Source organism: Arvicanthis niloticus, chromosome 3 (genome assembly GCF_011762505.2).
Source record: "Arvicanthis niloticus isolate mArvNil1 chromosome 3, mArvNil1.pat.X, whole genome shotgun sequence".
Taxonomy (NCBI): domain Eukaryota; kingdom Metazoa; phylum Chordata; class Mammalia; order Rodentia; family Muridae; genus Arvicanthis; species Arvicanthis niloticus.
The window spans coordinates 86253253-86261793 of NC_047660.1; the positions used below are offsets into that span (position 1 = coordinate 86253253).

Consider the following 8541-nt stretch of genomic DNA (forward strand, 5'->3'; position numbering starts at 1 on the left):
TTTCAGTTTACTGTGTAAAAAAAGTATGGAAGCCCTCTAGGACCAAATTCAGTTTAATACTACCAGACATCTATCCAAATAAAACATCTAGCATAGCTCTGATGTTGTCTTCCTTTTAGAAGTAGGGTATTTTTACTACAATAAGAAGATATAGTTGAGAATTTTCAAGGGTAGACCTGAAGTATGTTTTGTATTCAAGAACAAGAGTTACCAGTAGAATCAAAGCCCCCCAAGTATATGTAAAACCAGCCAAAGGGAAATGGAGGCAGAGATTTGTGGGTCTCCCCTTTCTCAGAGGTCCTCAGCACAGAAGGGTAAGGGGAGCATAGTGGGGGAGGGGCATGGTTCAGACAGCCATGAGTACAATGGAATGACTTCCGGGATCAGCCTCAGTGAGACAGCTCAACTTTATTGGGGTGGCCAAGGGCTATACATATCGTGGGGAGTGGGAAGATTTCCAGGGTGGGTGTACATTATTAGCTAGAGCAGAGGTGCTGAGAATGCTTCATTTTCATGAAGAGGAATTCCAGGAGTTTGCTGGCCAGGCAGGTTCTTATTAAGAGAGAGAGGAAGCTGAAACTATAATCTGGGCACAGGCTATGTGACTTTCCTCAGAGATGCCGTGTCTATTTTGTGAAACCCAAAAGACTACCAACAAGCCAATTGCGATGCAATTGCACAAGGGTCTTTATTCAAGCTTGAGCTTGAGCCATATGGCACCATTGTCACTGACACAGCAGGACGAGAGGGTGAAGTTCCTGAGCTCAGTTTCAAGCAAGCATTTATAGAGGCAAGCAAACAAACAAGGGAGCATCCAGCTTGGCACACATCTGATTGGGGGTGTGTGTGGCTATTATGGAATTTGTTACCCTTTAAGATGATTGGCTGGTGCTGAGAGCCAAATCATAAACTTTCATAAGTCAATATCTTTAGGTACAACTATAACTTCTGCTTTCTTCCCGATTGGTGGTTGTTAGGGAGTGACCTGGAGACCAATGTTAGGTACAGGCCCGGTATTTAACTTGAGTTCAACCTTAGCTCAGCTTCTCTAAGATGGAGCCTGAACTCAAGACGGAGTTGGTCTGGTCTCTCAGAGGTTTAGGGGGTTACAGAGGGGAAGGGCTGATTGGTCACAACACAGTACCTACTGATCATACAGCGGGGAAGGGCTGAGCGGGACTTATGTGCTGAACCATGCTGCACTTGCAGGAAGCTTTGTGCAGGGTCATCCTCTAGATAAGGTCAGGCACCTGTGCTTAGAGACACTCTCCAGATAAGACCAGTGGAGAGGAGAAAGCCTCAGTGAGAAAGGGAGTCCTCCATTTTATACCAAGCTCAGAACGCTATCTGGACTTGGTGAACTGCTACCTTAATAGCAGGGTCTTCCAACAGACACTTACCAAGGTGACTGTACTAGTCAGAGTTCTCTAGAGTCACAGAACTCATGGACTGTTTCTATCTAGTAAGGGAATTTACTGTAATGACTTACAGCCTATAGTCCAAGTAACCCAACAATGGTCAGCTGCAAATGGGAAGTCAAAAAATCTAGTAGTTGCTCAGTCCACAAGGCTAGTTGTTTCACCTGGTCTTCTATATAAGCTAGAGTCCTGAAGAAGTAGCTTCCAACAGATGTGCTGGCAAGTAAGTGCAAGCAGGTGAAGAAGAGTGAGTCTTCCTTCTTCCATTGTCCTTATGTAGGCTTCCAGCAGGAAGTATGGCTCAGAATAAAGGTGTGTACCACAACACCTGGATCTGGAACTCGATTTGTCTCAGGCTGACCTTGAACTCAGAAATCTGCTTGTCTCAGTCTCCTGGGATTAATGTCTCCATGTTCTACCTTGCCTAGGCCTAAGCTTTTCATGGCTACTATGCCTCAAGATCTCCATGTCATGATCCGGGTCAGAAGCCTGTGACTTCCAGGCTCAAGATCTGGATCACAGGTGTGCCCTCCACTTGGGGATTGTAGTTCATTCCAGATGTAGTCAAGGTGACAGCCAGGAATAGCCATTAGAGTGACCCAACTAATAAAAGGGGTTTAAACCCAAGCAATTGACATAGGATTGTGCAAATTCCATTGTCAGGATACAAGAAACAGGGGGACAGTGTCATGTGGAATGGTAGTAAAGTGAATCAATGTGTTTTGGGCATCACCTCATAATATGCACTATAAAACACTGAGTTATATATCACTGCATTGTATACCTTAAATATATACATTTCATTTATCAATTATATATCAATTAAACGGAACAAAATAGTTCTGTACTGAACTAAGAAGGGAGGGTCTCATGTGCTGAAAACTCCATCTGTGTCTCTCAGACTGCCCTTTCTTCCACTGCAGCGTGTGTGAGAGAGCATATGCCGATGAAGAGACATCTGCCATGTCTCCATGTAGTTGCACTGGCTGTAAGGGTCAGCAAATGCCTCCTGGCATCTCTGTTGTTGGCAATGAGGTAGAAGCATGACCAAGAGATGTGTCCAAACACCCAGGAGCTGAAACATCAGTGATGGTTTCTGCTTGATTTTCCTATGGGCAATTAGCCTCACTTTCCAAACAGTATAGGGTCATAGCCTTCTATCAGGCAGCTTTTCTATGCCCTGACCACTTTCTTCTCTCTTCGAGACAATGATAAACTTAATGAAGACTGATGGTCCGATGGGGCCCTGCTGGGCTCCTTCTCCACAGTGGTAAGATGAGGCTTGGAGGAGCTTTAAAGAAGTGCAGATGCTATGAGGGGCCACCACACTACAGTTGTTCCCCCCACGGATCATCGGCAAACCCTACACCTCTCTGTTGGCTTCTTTAACCAGGTTGAAAGTAAGTCCCAACTGAATGTCTGCTAATTCCATCCTTGCAGCCCAAAAGCATCTTCTGAATACCTGAACAAAATCTAAAATTCTAAAACTCAAACACAGATCTCGTGGCAGCCTTTGACTTGATTATCTTTTGTTACAGCCTTCAGGTTAGAAACTGAAGCTGCCACATAACTGCTAGGAGCAAGCTTTAGCCTCTCTTTCTCTCCTTCCTGCTTCGACTGCTTGAGTACTTCAACCACCCAGAGTTGGCATTAGCATCTAGGCTGCACTATCCTATCTCTTCATGGGGACCCACACTCTCTATGCCCTGATGAAGTGCTCTCCTCCAACCTGCTTGACAGTCCTTCCCACCATCACCATCAGGATCCTCTTCCCCTAAGCCATTACACACCTTAGTCAAATCCCCCAGTTCACAACCATCTACTCCAAACTCTGCCTGTATGTGTGCTATTTTAAGTTCCTTTTGCCTTGTTAACAAAGGGCTGGACATTCACTATAAACTGCAAAGTACAGCAATATGTAAGTTTAAGAACTGCCCTTCCCTGCACCTCCATCAACACCAATATGCATTATGGTTACTCTGTTTGCATCCCTCTCTTATGTGCAAAGGTGCCCCTGGTGGGATGATTTGCTTCCTCCTTTCTGAAGCTCCACCTGACAGCAGTCTGTGCTGCAGAGCTGGAGAGTAGACTGGAGGCCACCTCTCATTCTCTTGCTTCCCACTTAAGGCCTATATCTCTCCCCCATCACATCCCAGACATGTGTGTCTTCTCTTAGACGCTTCCCTTGATAAGGCCCTGGAAAAGAGTGACACGGGATAAGTTCCATGACACTTTGAATGCAGAGTAGCCTTCCTGCTGCAGTTATTTACTGGGATAAAGTGAGAACTCTGATTTTGAAATCTGCAGGCTCACAGGAAATGAATAAACCCAGACCTCTGACCCAAGAAACTGGTAAAGCTAATTGAACTTTTTAGAGCTACCATAGTGAAGAAAAGGACACAGTGACTCTCCCAGCACTGGAAGACCAGATGAGCTGTGCAAGCCCAGGCTGGTCTAGAGAATCACATGCCTTCCCATCTAGCAATAAAAAGAACCAGATTATTCTGAGGGAACTCAGTGTCCAGTTATAGATGGACATTCGGACAGATGGTTGACTCACATTGTAAGATGTCAGTGAGGAACCATGAGCTCTTGGATAGATCTGGAAGGTCGTCAGAAATTACCTTCAATGTGCTTTGCACACATCTGTGATCCTCCTGACCTTTTTGACACCAGATGGTCATTAACCTTAAACATATGGGATCTTATCTTGGCCAGGTGTCAAAAGTTGAGTTGATCTCAAAGTACCATTTGTGGTCTTCAGATCAGAACTTACTTAGCCAACAGATGTCATGTTAAGTAAGCAGGTAGAAAATAGCATGTCATGAACCAGACACCAGGCAAGCAACGGTTCATGGCAGTGCAGCCTACACATTACCAGGCCTCACGGAAATGTCCACATGACTCCAGTCACCCATACGTGCTCTGGCCACTCCGGGATGCAAATAGTTTCGACATGATGTGCGTACTCATTTGCAAGATCCATGGCCAGCCCAGAAGGAACACAGCCTGAATCACTGAGAGACAAGCCAAAAGATCCTGGTGCAGATACCGATTTTAAGACAGTTTGAGCTTCCTCCAAGATTCTCCATTTGTCCACATGACCGTAATCCCCAAGTTCATAGTCCACCTTCTGAAGACTCTCTCCACACCCTTTCCCTTCCACATCAATTCCTCATTTCCTTTCTCCCCTAACAGGTCTCCCAGGGAGGGAAATGAGAGTTTGAAGGAATGGGCCAAAGAGTCTTCTGCCTAGGGAACATGTGCTGACACGTCAATTGTTCGGAGATCCCTAGCTCCCAAATGGAGCAGCCAGGCTCGTTTCCCTTAGTTCCAGAGGCCCACACGTAGTTTAGAGAAAATATGCTCCATGTGTTACTGATCCATCTCCAAGCAGCTCATCCAAATGCTGGGTTTTAAGAGTTTGTAGATACACATGATCCATTTGGAGTCAACTTTACAAGCCTTCTATGCTTTCATTTATATTGCAGGAGGAAGCTGGACTGTGCCAAGAGTAAGTGTACTGGCGTCTTGGAAGGGTCAGATTAGGTCTGTAGCACTGGAACCAGGTTGAGTGGAGGGGCCATTTAGAAGGCTCTCTCGTCTCTGCCAAGGCTCTAGGTCTCAAAAAGAAAAAAGAAACCCAATGGGGTGGGAGTAAGTTCAACATCTCCAGTCTCTATTTCGCCCTCTCCTCAGAGCTCAGCAATGTTAGAACAGAATCCAGCACCCCCAGAGAGGGCATCTGTCATAGTCTTTGTGGGGTGGTTGAAATAAACTTTGAGCATAGAACCATTAATTTTGCCTTCTGGTTTGGAGGTGTTGTGGGGGGTAGAGGGCAAGAGGGAAAGGAGGGAACAGTCCCTGGTGCTAACAGACACAATTAGCTTCCTAGCCGTCAGCACATACTATCCCCTAAGGGTTAGAGCAGAGGACATTCGTGAGAATCAGAATCCAACCCATTTTAACTTAACATCAGTAGCCAAGAAGAATGGAAGGAAGCAGTCTTTCCGAAGAGCCACAGACTTGGGACAGTAAGTGGGAGAGGACACAGGCTGTCAGTAGGATATAGCAGGCTATGTGTTCCTCTTTTGTGTTGAAGACTTCAGCAAAAATATAAAACGTGCTGCTCAGAGCCTACTCAGATCCTCCCTGTGGCTTTGGAACAGACTCACACACAGCTATCCATGTGGAGAAAGACGAGCGTGTATCAGCAAATCAGAATTTGAGGTGCTGGGACCATTCTGCTTCTCTGTCATGGGGCTGGCAGGGCAGACAGCAAGTGTACAGCAAGCCTAGCAGTCTTGGAATCCAGAAGAATCTGGATTTGCCCTTGGAATCTACTATTTAGATAGTAAGTGAACGTGGCCAAATCTTTGCCTGTTTCTGCCTCTGTAGCATGAGTATTGACAAGCCAGCATGTACCTGTTGACAAACCAGCAACTTTGCCAGGTGATGTTGTCACTTGCTTTTAGTCTCAGGGCCAGGGAGGCAGAGGCAGGTGATCTCTGTGAGGTCAAGGCCAGACGGGTTTACACAGTGAGTTTCAGGATAACCAGAGTTACACAGAGAAACTCTGTCTCAAAAACAAACAAATAAACAACAACAACAAATCCAGCATCTTCAGTGATGGGGGAAGTAAAAAATTATTAAAGGGTTCTATGTGAGTGGTGAGAGGGTCTCCACTGGAGGTCACAGACCACACTCCCCGGGGGCTCTACTTTGCAACTTAGTAATTGGGGTCATAGTCCATCTATGAAGGAAGCCCATCTAAGGAAGTCAAGGTAAGGTCTTGTGCAGTAGGCGTGTGTGGATCAAGGAAAGGACATTGACATGTGATCCTGAGGTTCCCAAGTCCTAGGCTTATATATGTCTCAGCCATGTGATATAATACAGGTTGCTGACTCTCTCTGGGCCTTGGCTACTACAACTGGATAAAAGGAGCTTATGGCCAGGATTACCAACATGAAAGTTATCAGGTGCCACAACGTGTGTACTAGCATGCACCAAGAAGTTTCAGGAGCCAGGATGACCAGTGTGAAGGAATGGTGAGTTCTGGGACCTGTGTAGCTATGAGAAGGGCACAGATGTTCTCACTGTCAACTCTAGTGGGAACCTCCTCATGGTGAGAGCCAAACAGTACAGACCATCTGTTTTGGTTTGAGTAGAAAATATCCCCCATAGGCTTGGGTGGCCACCTGGTCCACCATGGATGATGCTGTTTGGGAGGTTGTTGAACCTCGGAGACATAATGTCCAATTTTGGTGGACACATAGCTGTAGTCATAAGCTTTGAGGGTGCTCAGCCAGCCCTACCTCTGGTCTAGCTCATTCCCCTGAGCAGCAGAGAAGTGAGCAGACCATACATTCTCCTGCCACCATGGAGCCACCTACCACCATGCCTTTCTTCATGGTTATAATGAACTGTACGCTCTCAAACCATGAGCCAGAATAAATCCTTCCTCCCCTAAGTTGCTTCTTTCCAGATAACTGGCCTCAGAAAAGAGGAAAGTGACTAGCTGGTATGTCGTCTCCCGGGAGCTAGGATACTCTTACTCTCGGGCAGCAGACACTTTACATTCTGTGTTATCAGAAGTCCACAGTCAAGGACAGGAACGTCCCACCCCCCCACCCCCACCCCCCTTCGGCCTGAGAGCAACATCAAGGTTGGAAAATATCAGAGGAGCCATTTACCTGGGGACATGTGTCTGTCAGTCACAGCATGGGCTTGGTTGAGTCATTTCCTGTGATTTCCTGTCTGCAAAGCAGAACACCACAGACAATGAAGGACCATCAGGCAACAACAGCTGGATTCTCAGAAGCTAACCTTTTTCTATCTGAGAGAGAGAGAGAGAGAGAGAGAGAGAGAGAGAGAGAGAGAGAGAGAGACTGTCTTCACTTTTCTTCTGATGGTGATTTCTTTGTGGCCAAGTATATAAAAACAAAGTCAGGTTCACCATGAACCCCATCTGCTGGCTGCCAGCTGGAATAGGCCAGAGAGAAAATGAAGACCCAGCCTTCAGATTGACATAAAAATGTATGTCCAGTTGGGCTTAGTAGCACACACCTATGATTTCCGAACTTGGGTGGCTGAGGCAGGGGAATAGAGAGTTGGAGTTCAAACTAGACTTTCTGGTGAGGTCAGTTGTCACAAACAAAAACAAACAAATTAAACCAAGTAAGGGCTTCTCCTCTCCCCACTCTCCTGCTGCAGGAGGAAAGCCTACTTCCTCACATGCGGGGAGAGGGGGGGGCTCCCTCCCTCTCACTGGCCTGATTTGCTAGAGGAGGCTGCCAGCTGCTAACAGAGCCGCTATTCACCACTGCCTCTGAAGATCAACACAGCATTTCCGTATTGTATGCTCCGGCTCACAGACACCAGGTTCACAAGGAGTTAGTTTCTTAAGGGGAGATTTCTTCAACTTCTATTTCCTTCTCTCTTGCTGGTACCCAACCCCCCATATCCTCGTGACTGAACGGGACTCTGTGGCCAAGCTTTTCTTGGATCAAGTGAATCAAGATCAATAAATATCTGTGCCCGAGCATGACTTGCCCTGGCGCCTCGTTGTGTTCTGAAACAAGAGCTCTGGCTGTGTGCAGCAAGCAGCCTCTGTGCAGCCTGAACTGTTACACTCGTCTGAGTTGTGTGGGGATGCTGGGCAATCAGAGGGACATGACCCTTCCTGGGTGGAAATGAACCCAGAGGGCACCCTCCCAAGGGGGATTACTGGTCTCGATTTTCAGGCTATGCGGCTGAAATTTTCATTTTGAGGTTCACGGATTATGTCAGGTGTAGCTACAAACACTTGTTTATTAAAGTCCAGCACGGTTCTGTGAAAGATCAAAGAGGAAACCTTCCTCCCTGTCTGGCTACAGCTCCTGGTCCACTCTTTAAGCCTTTCTCATCACCTCATTGAATCCAGAACATTTTTGGAATCAGCGTCTACGCAGCCCGGAACTCCCTATGTATCCCAAGCTTGCCTCAGACTATCCAGCTTCCCTGCTAGGATTACAGGCATGAGCCACCATCCTGGCTCTGATTGACTGTTTTTCCTCATTTGACTTAACTTTTCAGCAACATTTTTTTTTCTTTTGGGTTGGTCTATCATTCATCCTTTGCAAAC

At 46.5% G+C, this 8541-nt stretch overlaps 1 long non-coding RNA gene across 1 annotated transcript; it reads right to left on the minus strand.

Moving 5' to 3' along the window:
- Positions 1-432: 432 nt before the first annotated feature.
- On the minus strand, positions 433-7856 carry LOC143441769 (uncharacterized). Its single transcript, XR_013109445.1, has 3 exons — positions 7739-7856; positions 7112-7175; positions 433-5041 (listed from the first exon to the last, which is right to left on the minus strand). It is a non-coding gene; the product is annotated as an uncharacterized LOC143441769 (long non-coding RNA).
- Positions 7857-8541: the final 685 nt, after the last annotated feature.